Genomic DNA, 9,683 nt, shown 5'->3' on the forward strand with positions numbered 1-9,683 from the left:
TCCTTTTTCCATCAAAAGCTGCATCCACATTGAGCTTAGAAATCCTAATTGTAAGGTGTTTCTCCTCTATTTTATCATAATATTGCATGTCAAATATTTCTGCCATTACACTTATGAACTCTCAAATGCCATTTTGCAGTCTAAAAAGTTTTCTTGAAAGAGGATCCACCCTATTAATAAGCCGAATAAATAGTTTTATTTATACTGCCATATATGCAGTCTCTGATCTCTCAATTTTATTAATTTAAAAAATTTCTTCACTAATTTTCCAAAGATACTGTGCCCCTCCTAATTTTTTAAAATTTCCTACTATTTTTGTGTTTGCTTGAATTTAGCTTCTGATTTCTCCAATTCAATCATATGCGCAGTCTCTATTAAGCTATTGACATTAATAAATTCAGGACTATCTTTTTATGTTTTATAAAATTATTATATTTTCTAAATCAAATTTTTAGTTGTCAGGCCTTTTAAGTTTGGTTTAATTTCAAATTTTTTTCTAATTGAAGTTGTCTATCACATTTTTATCAATGTGATCATTTTTTATACGAGAAGTTTTCTTTACAATTCCACAAAAAAAATTATATTGTATTGTTCTTTACACATTACCTTTTAAATATAAAAAATAGAAAATCACTTTATACAATATTTTTAATATCTAAAATATGCATAACTATACAATCCCAACCATGCCAAAAACACAGCTTTTCTTTTCTTTTCTTTTCTTTTTTTTTTTTTCACACACCACTCATAAATAAAACATCACTCCATAAAAATTGGTAGTCACAATTAAATCAAAATGCTTTTGGACAAAATTGATAGTTACGAAAATTCCACAAAATTTTTGTTATGTTTAGAACATTTTTGGACAATAGAAAGGTATATTCATTAGAGTACTCAGTTTCAAAATTATGAATGTTTATAAAGATATTCAGTTATATATTTTTGAATATATTTGAGATGTTTAATCGTATAATTCTAAAAACATAAAAAAATATTCGCTTTTAAAGATAATTAGTTCTCATACTTCTGAATACATTTGAGATGTTCAATCATATATTTTGAACATATTTGAAATATTTAATCATATAATTCATTAGTCCAATTCTTATGTGAAGATACACCTAATTGGGAATGCCCTTAATATAGGTTAAGAAATGGAAGAAACAAGTGCATGAGCAAGGAAGAAGTGAGTGAACGTATCTATCTATTTCTACTAATTTTTAATTCTCATATCAAGAATGAAAGACAAGATTTTGTGTCTATTCTACTGAATACAAATATATTTTATTATTAAATATCTTTAATAGTAATTTTAAACGAGGTTAAAAACGTAAATTTATGATAGAATTGTATATAATTCATTTAGTAATGCAACTAGAAATACTATAAGTTCTCTTTTTATATGTGCCTAACGTAATATAATCAAGCTGTTATTTGAGTTTCAGCCAAAAAAGAAAAGAAAAAAAAACTTGTTTTTTTTCTAAAAATTATAATAACTCTGATTAATATATGAGGTGTCTGGTTTTTTGTTTTTTGACACCTTGCGTTCGACACTAGATGCAAGGCACACAAAACGGTCCAGCTAGACTACTCTCACTACAAGTGCTACTATGCTAATTAAATGCCTAATGCAAGGATCTAGATCCTCTCCTCATTTAAACTTTACCTAAGCTTTTGAAGATCCAATAATATATGACAAATTGAATATCAATTGCCATAATTTATCCTTTATTTATTATTCCTTTTTTCATTTAACTTCTTTCCTAATCTAGTGACATTTGATAATTAATAATTGAAAAGGTCAAGATTCATCATTTCATTTATTTTTCCTTTTTGCAATATCCACGCTGATTCTAATAATACATGTTCATGGGTAAGTGCGTTCACATGTATCCATATATTCCATGTCTTTATATCCATGCCAAAGCTACCCTGCGCAATTGTATACGTTTTGCTAGGGCACTGGGTGTTTAATTAGAATGGCTGGTACTGTTGTATCCTTTGGGTTCTACTTCTTCCTAGTCCTATGCATTAACAATTCAAGTTTTTGCCTTGGAAGCTCCAAATCCCAAATGAGTTGCATAGAAAGTGAGAGAGAAGCTCTTCTAAAGTTCAAACAAGACCTTCGTGATCCTTCCAGCCGCTTGGGCTCGTGGGTTGGTGGTTCGGACTGCTGTAAATGGAGTGGGATTATCTGTGATAACGTCACCGGTCACGTCCACAAGCTCCTTCTTAGAGGTCCCAATAATCCTTTTTCCCAAAATGAGCATATGGCGATATCTTCGAAAGAATCAGATGCATACAAGAGGGCGTCGTTGGGTGGGAAAGTAAACCCCTCCCTGGCGGAGTTGAAGCATCTGCGTCACTTGGACTTGAGCAGCAATGATTTTGGAGCAACCCCTATTCCTGAATTCTTTGGCTCTTTAAGGAGCTTAAGATATCTCAATCTTTCTCATGCTCAATTCAGCGGCGTCATTCCCCATCAACTCGGAAACCTCACACACTTGCGGGTTCTTGATCTTCGAAGCGTAGCTGATGTAACTGATGACGAAATTGATGGGTACCATTTGCATGGATATTCAAAGAATCTTCAATGGCTTTCTCATCTTTCTTCATTGCAATTCCTAGACATGAGCTATGTCAACCTTTCACAAGCATATGATTGGCTAGAGGTAACTAATTCACTCTCTTCTTTGACAGTCTTGCACTTGTCCTGTTGCCAACTTAACTTATCATGTCAATTTTTCATCTCTAGCCATTCTAGAACTTTCGCTTAACTATTTTTATTCGAGATTCCCCGGTCGTCAAAGTATTCCAAAATGGGTTCCCAATTTGAGAAGTTTGGTTTCTCTTGATCTTAGTCACACTGCATATGGAAGTCCAATCCCTGAAGGTATTCAGAACCTGACTTCTCTCGTGCACCTTGATCTTTCTTATAACTATTTTAGCAATACCTCATCAATACCCAGTTGGTTGTATAAGATGAGTCGTTTAAATTTTCTCAACCTTGGTCATAATTACCTGGGAGGTATAATATCAAGTCACATAACAAACCTGACATCTATCATTATGCTTGACCTCAGTGGCAATGACTTTGAAGGGAAGTTGCCAACATCCATGGGTACTCAACTTTGCAACTTAAAGGAAATTCATTTGTCGGAGAACAAATGGAACCAATCGATATCCCAAATGCTAGATAGTTTATCAGGATGTGTTTCTAGTAATCTAGAGGTTTTGGCTATCACCGATGGTCAAATTTATGGTCAGTTAACCAATCAAATTGGCCAATTCAAGTCTCTTACCAAGCTTGATCTATCATTTAATATGATTTCTGGTCCAATTCCAGTATCACTGGGAAACCTTTTGTCTTTGAGAGATCTGGGGCTCGGGTTTAATAATTTTAATGAAACTTTACCTGAATCACTTGGGCAACTTGACAAATTAGAACTCTTAGATATTTCCGCAAATCAGTTTATGGAAGGTATTGTTTCAGAGGCTCACTTTGCCAATTCAACAAGATTAGGACAATTAGCAGCAGGTGGAACCCCATTAACTTTGGATGTACATCCTAGTTGGGTTCCTCCTTTTCAGCTTGTTTTATTAGACATGTACTCATGGCATTTAGGACCGTCACTTCCATTGTGGTTTCGTTCACAGGAGAGTCTTTCTATGTTGGTCTTATCAAACACGAGTCTTGAAGATGTCATTCCCTCTTGGTTTTGGGACTCTTTTGTGTCCTCATATTTGGATCTTGCTCATAATCAATTACATGGAAGAATTAAGAAACTATCTGGGGCCTCAGTGCTTGACCTTAGCCACAACCGCTTTGAGGGGCCATTGCCTAGTATATCTTCCAATGTGGTTGGTTTAGATCTTTCAAACAATATGTTTTCTGGTTCCATTTCTCAGTTCTTGTGCAAAAGGCCGAGTGAGCAAATGAATTTGGCGACTCTCGATCTCCAAAACAATCAATTATCAGGAGCAATATCCAACTGTTGGTCAAAGTGGAAGAATTTGATTATCTTGAAATTAAGGGACAACAAATTTAATAGTACTATTCCATATTCTCTAGGTTCATTGATTTCGCTTCAGTCATTGCACCTACGAAACAACAACCTTTCAGGAGAATTGCCTTTGTCTTTACGGAATTGCACTGAATTATTTACTCTAGACCTTGGTGGGAATAATTTAAGGGGAAGGATTCCTGTTTGGATTGGAACAAGGCTCTTAAATTTGAAGATTCTTAGCCTTCGCTGGAATGAATTCCATGGTCATATAACTGATCAACTATGTGCCCTTAGTGCTCTTCAACTTTGGGACCTTGCACTTAACAACTTGTCAGGTTATATACCAAAATGTGTTTCCAATTTCTCTTTTATGGTTATAAGGGACGATTCCAATTATTTTGTGTATACACTGAATGGCTCACGTTCAACCTTCACAGAGGATGCATTACTTGTAATGAAAGGTCAAGAGATGGAATACAGCCAAAATCTCCAATATGTTTGTAGCATTGACCTGTCTGGTAATTTTTTGTCAGGAGAAATTCCCACAGAAATTACTCGTCTCGTGAATTTGGTATCTTTGAACTTGTCGAATAACCTCTTAACAGGAGAAATCCCTCATGGAATGGGTAAAATGGGAGCATTGGAGTCGGTAGATTTTTCTATGAACAGGCTCTCAGGTGAAATCCCTCCTAGTATGTCCAATTTGAGTTTTTTGAGCCATTTGAACTTGTCCTACAACAAACTTAGGGGAAGGATCCCATTAGGCACTCAACTCCAAAGCTTTGATGCACCTAGCTATATCGAGAATAGTCTATGCGGTCCTCCACTCACATCGAACTGTAGCGGAGATGTTTTAACCCCAACAGTTGAGAACAAGAACAGAAATGAAGATGATGTCGATGAAATGTCATGGTTTTACTTAGGCATGGGAGTTGGATTTGCAATAGGATTTTGGGGAGTTTGTGGTGGCCTTTTCTTCAATAGAACATGGAGGCACAATTACTTTCGGTTTCTTGACCGCATGAAAGACAGCATCTATGTGAAAACTTCAGCAACTACCTTCAAAATCAGTAAAAGCCTGAAAGGCATCATGTTTTACAAGGTACAAAAATATTATTGATTAACGTATTATGTCCTATTGTTATTTTATGTCCTTGATCATACATTTGCAATGGTATTCATGTACTAATGGATAGTTTGAAATGCGCATTCTAGGGATTCAACAACTAGGAGCATTCGCAGTCTTCAGCAAAACATCTGAGGTATATGAAAACAGAGGAACTACTTTCTAGCACAAGTTCCTCTTCTTCTTTTATTTATTTATTTATTTATTTATTTATTTTTTTTTTTAAAGGATAAAACTTACTAGCACAAGTTATTCATTTAAATGTTTTTTTCTTGCATCTTTAGTAATTAGCCAAACATACATCAAATGATCACCCTTGGCCATTGTGGCTATAGAAAATTTGGAGTGGAATTCAAGCTTTCCTTCATGCTCACCGTATAATTGCTGATTGCAGGTTATGGTCGTATGTATGCTAGTTCCAGAACAATGTTGAAGAGATGCAAACTTGACTCAAAGTTTATCTTGGTTTTACTTCAAAAGTGCAGGCAGATCAAATTCCAAATGCTTGGGAAATGTGTTTCTGAAGGAAACTATTTGTGTATTAAAGGCAGTTACTTTCAATTTGAACAAAATAATAGTTGAACAATTCTCTACTTCTTTTGTTTAAACACTGGAGTATAAGCCAGTTAATGTTAAAAATGTGTTTCTGTGAATGTAAGAGCATCCGGCTGTTTATTCTTTATTTACTCCATATTCAGCATTGTTTGTTGTCCTGTTCCTTTTCTTTTTTCATGCTATATGCATGGACAGGTACGGTCTTGGTTAATTTCTTCCTAAATATGTTTTCATCAAGAAAACAACTCAAAGTATCAGTATCAGTACAAATATAGCTGTAGGCTGTGCTTAGGCATTTGTATTTGCTGTAGGCTTTCGGAAATTTTGTGCTGCCCTTTACTTCACCAGAATATGGAGGCATAATTACATTCAGTTTCTTGATCAAATGAAAGACACCGTCTATATATTGCTTAAAACATTATGTCCTATCGTTTTTTACGAAGATAATCATACAGTATTTGCAGTGTCATTAAGTCATGTAGCAGCATTTGCTGTCTTGGGCTAAACATTTTGAGGTACATGAAACAGGGGAACTACTTCTACATGAAGAATTGGGTAGTGGCAAGAATTACTTTATCAAAAAAGAGTATGGATTGCGATTAGGCATCTATACATCGTTTTTGACTTTGCCTTTAACATTGTGCTCTGTCTCTCAGTATCTAGGTGGTCCAGCTTCCGGACCAGTTTTAACTACCAAAACATCCCAAGTGTCCTCTGAAATCCCTAAAAAGCCTCGTAAGAATATTGAAATTCGACTCAACTGTACTGCATACAACCTCACTCGAACCTGCCCTTCAAGTTACTCAACCCCTGTTCTCCCAGATGAAGATCCCAACCGTCCAGTACCCCCAACTTGTCCTGACTACTTCAGATGGATCCACGAAGATCTGAGGCCTTGGACCCACACTGGCATATCAAGGGAGATGTTAGAGAGCGCCAAACGGACAGCTAACTTTAAATTGGTGATCGTAAATGGTAAAGCTTACTTGGAGAAATATCATAGGTCATTTCAAACCGGACACGTTTTTACCCTGTGGGGGATCCTACAGTTGCTCGGAGATGCCCAGGGAAAGTGCCTCCTTTGACTGCGTTGATTGGCCCGTGGTTCTATCAAGGGATTATAGTGGGCTCAATGCCACAGCTCCACCACCACTGTTTCGCTACTGTGGGGATGATAATGCATTCGGTATTGTCTGCCCTGATTGGTCATTTTGGGGCCAGTGAGACTTAAAACCTTTCCATATCCACCAAGTAACATTATTAATCTCTTGATACGTTTTGTCAAAACTTATGATGTGAAAATTTTTCATAGCAATTATATATGTATATATATATATATATATATTTTTAATAAAATAATATAAGATTGTGGATTTTATATCTTTCTATTTTTTCAATTAGGAAATATGTTTTAGAGCCACAGTTAAATCTTTTTGACATTTTGAATGGTACAAATTTGGAAGCATGAATGAAGAAACACATGGAAGAATATTAAAGAAATAATAACCAAAAATTTTATAAAACAAAAAAAAAAAAAAAAAAAAAAATTCCTAAGCAAGTTAATGGTAGACGTTGATTTTCTCCTAGGGAGGAATTACTGAAGGACTTGGAAGAAGGAAATAGGAGCCGAAAATGGGTAGATAGAGAACCTTACGCTTATGGGAAAGGAAATCCAGCCGTTGCTGCAACCAGGCAAGACCTTCTCAAATGTAACGTCTCAGACCAACAGGACTGGAATGCTCGTGTCTATGCTCAGGTACTATTCCTAGTTCTATTTTAAATTTTTAGTGAACCACAACTTGCAATTGGACTTCAAAAAAGTTGGAACCAAAAGTTGCTGATTAGTTTAGCACCAACTTTGAGCCATCATTATTTCAAGTTGATGGTGGAATAATCAATAATGTTCCTGTTGAATAAACAAAAACCATCCCAATACTTTTCCCTGTGATCCAGCTTTATTTTTCATTTTTTTAATTTTTTTTAACAGAAGAAAGGTATATAAAGCTGAAAACAGGAAAGGTATATATATTCCTTTTACGAAAAAGCATCAGGAAAGCTTTGCAAAATATTTATACTTTTAAAATTAGTAAATCTTTTCAGTTATTTTAGTTTTCATCAATTTTTTTTTTTTTTTTAGTTATATATAAAACAAAGTACTTTTTGTAACCAAAAAAATAATAATAATAATAATAAAACATAGTACATTCTCGTAACACCTTTCTAAAAGACTAGAACAACTAAAAATTAAATTAGTAAACTATGTAATATTGAATGAAATTTCAGGATTGGTTACGAGACTCGAAGGAAGGGTACAAACAATCAGATTTGGCAAACCAATGCATCCATAGATAACTTAAAATCATCCTAACTTTCAATGGTTTTCCTTTAAAACTTTTTCTAATTTTGATTGCCATTGATGTCAATCGGTAACTTTACTCTGCTTTATTAACTAATGGTTTTACACTTGCGGTTGATGAAGGTATAAGATCTACATTGAAGAGTCAGCTTGGTCTGTCAGTGAAAAGTACATCCTAGCCTGTGATTCTGTAACGAATGTAGTAAAGCCCCACTACTATGATTTCTTCACTCGAAGTTTGATGCCAGTTCAGCACTATTGGCCCATAAAAGAGGATGATAAATGCAGATCCATTAAGTTTGCTGTTGACTGGGGCAATTCACACAAGCAAAAGGTAATTAATTTATCACTTAGGCTATTACTATAATCCAAGTAGTTATTTTCATTATAAACCTTTTTTCTTAATGTTCCGATATTATTCACTTTTTTTCTTTTTTTTTTTTTTTTCAGGCACAAGCCATGGGAAAAGCAGCGAGCCAGTTCATCCAAGAGGAACTTAAGATGGAGAATGTGTATGATTATATGTTTCATGTTTTAAATGAATATGCTAAGCTCTTGCAGCTCAAGCCTACCGTCCCTCGAAAAGCTATAGAGCTCTGTTCCGAGGCATTGGCTTGCTTTGCGCAAGGACTAACCAAAAAGTTTATGATCGAATCTATGGTAAAGGGTCCTGCAGAAAGTGGCCCTCGCACCATTCCTCCTCCTTATGCTCCATCTCTTAATGCCATTCTCCGAAGACAAACGAATTCTATTAAGTCGAAATTTGGGAGAAGAATTACTGGGACAACTTAAATAAACAATCTTAAGAGTTTATTTTATTTTATATTTTATTTATTATTTTTGTAGACGCATAGAGATATTTAGTCTTGATTAGTAATTTGCTTTTCAATGTATATTTCATTTTTTTTTATTTTCAAAAAAGAAATATTTATCCACTAAATAAATCTATCTTATAATTTAGCGTGTTTACAAGAATTAAAGAATTTCTTTTTCCATATTATTGATATCTCAGTTTTTGCATTTGATAAAACTCTGTTTTTAACTCCTAACTATATATATATATATATATATATAGTTCGATTAACCAGGCCACGGTATAACTGCTGTGCAAATTTGTTATTTCATTTGGTTATTCTACCAATCTTTTCAAATGCCATGGAGCAAAGCCCATTAATGCCATTAATGTTTTCCTCTACTATCCCTAAATTAGACATATGATATAATCTATGGTCTAGCAGAGTAGAAGATATATAATACAATCTTGGCGGCTACTTTTCTTATTGATGATCAATTATATTTTTACAGATCCAAGAATATTTTTAAGGTAATAAATGATAAAAGATTACAACATATAATATAATATATTTGAGATATTTTAAGATTCATTCCTTATAAAACCTGTTTGCTCTCCAATGTTGTTTGTCGTCCACGAGTGTTTACATTGTATTTCTTGGGTACAATCCCATTTCTTGGTGCTCTCGTGAGCAATGGTCACTGGAGCGAAGTCAGGAATGCGAGGGTGGGGGAGTCTGAAGTTAAATTATTATTTATAAAAAAAAAAATTAATATTTATAATAAACTGTGTAAAAAATAAAAATAAAGTGTTTATTTTCAATGAAAATAAATTAAACAAGCATAA

General features: G+C 34.2%; 2 pseudogenes; both read left to right on the plus strand.

The window, feature by feature from the left end:
- The first annotated feature begins 1,979 nt into the window (after positions 1–1,979).
- On the plus strand, positions 1,980–5,657 carry LOC132805093 (receptor-like protein EIX1; annotated as a pseudogene).
- A 759-nt stretch (positions 5,658–6,416) lies between these two features.
- Positions 6,417–8,850, plus strand: LOC132805114 (uncharacterized; annotated as a pseudogene).
- Positions 8,851–9,683: the final 833 nt, after the last annotated feature.

The sequence above is a fragment of the Ziziphus jujuba genome, chromosome 8, assembly GCF_031755915.1.
Source record: "Ziziphus jujuba cultivar Dongzao chromosome 8, ASM3175591v1".
Taxonomy (NCBI): domain Eukaryota; kingdom Viridiplantae; phylum Streptophyta; class Magnoliopsida; order Rosales; family Rhamnaceae; genus Ziziphus; species Ziziphus jujuba.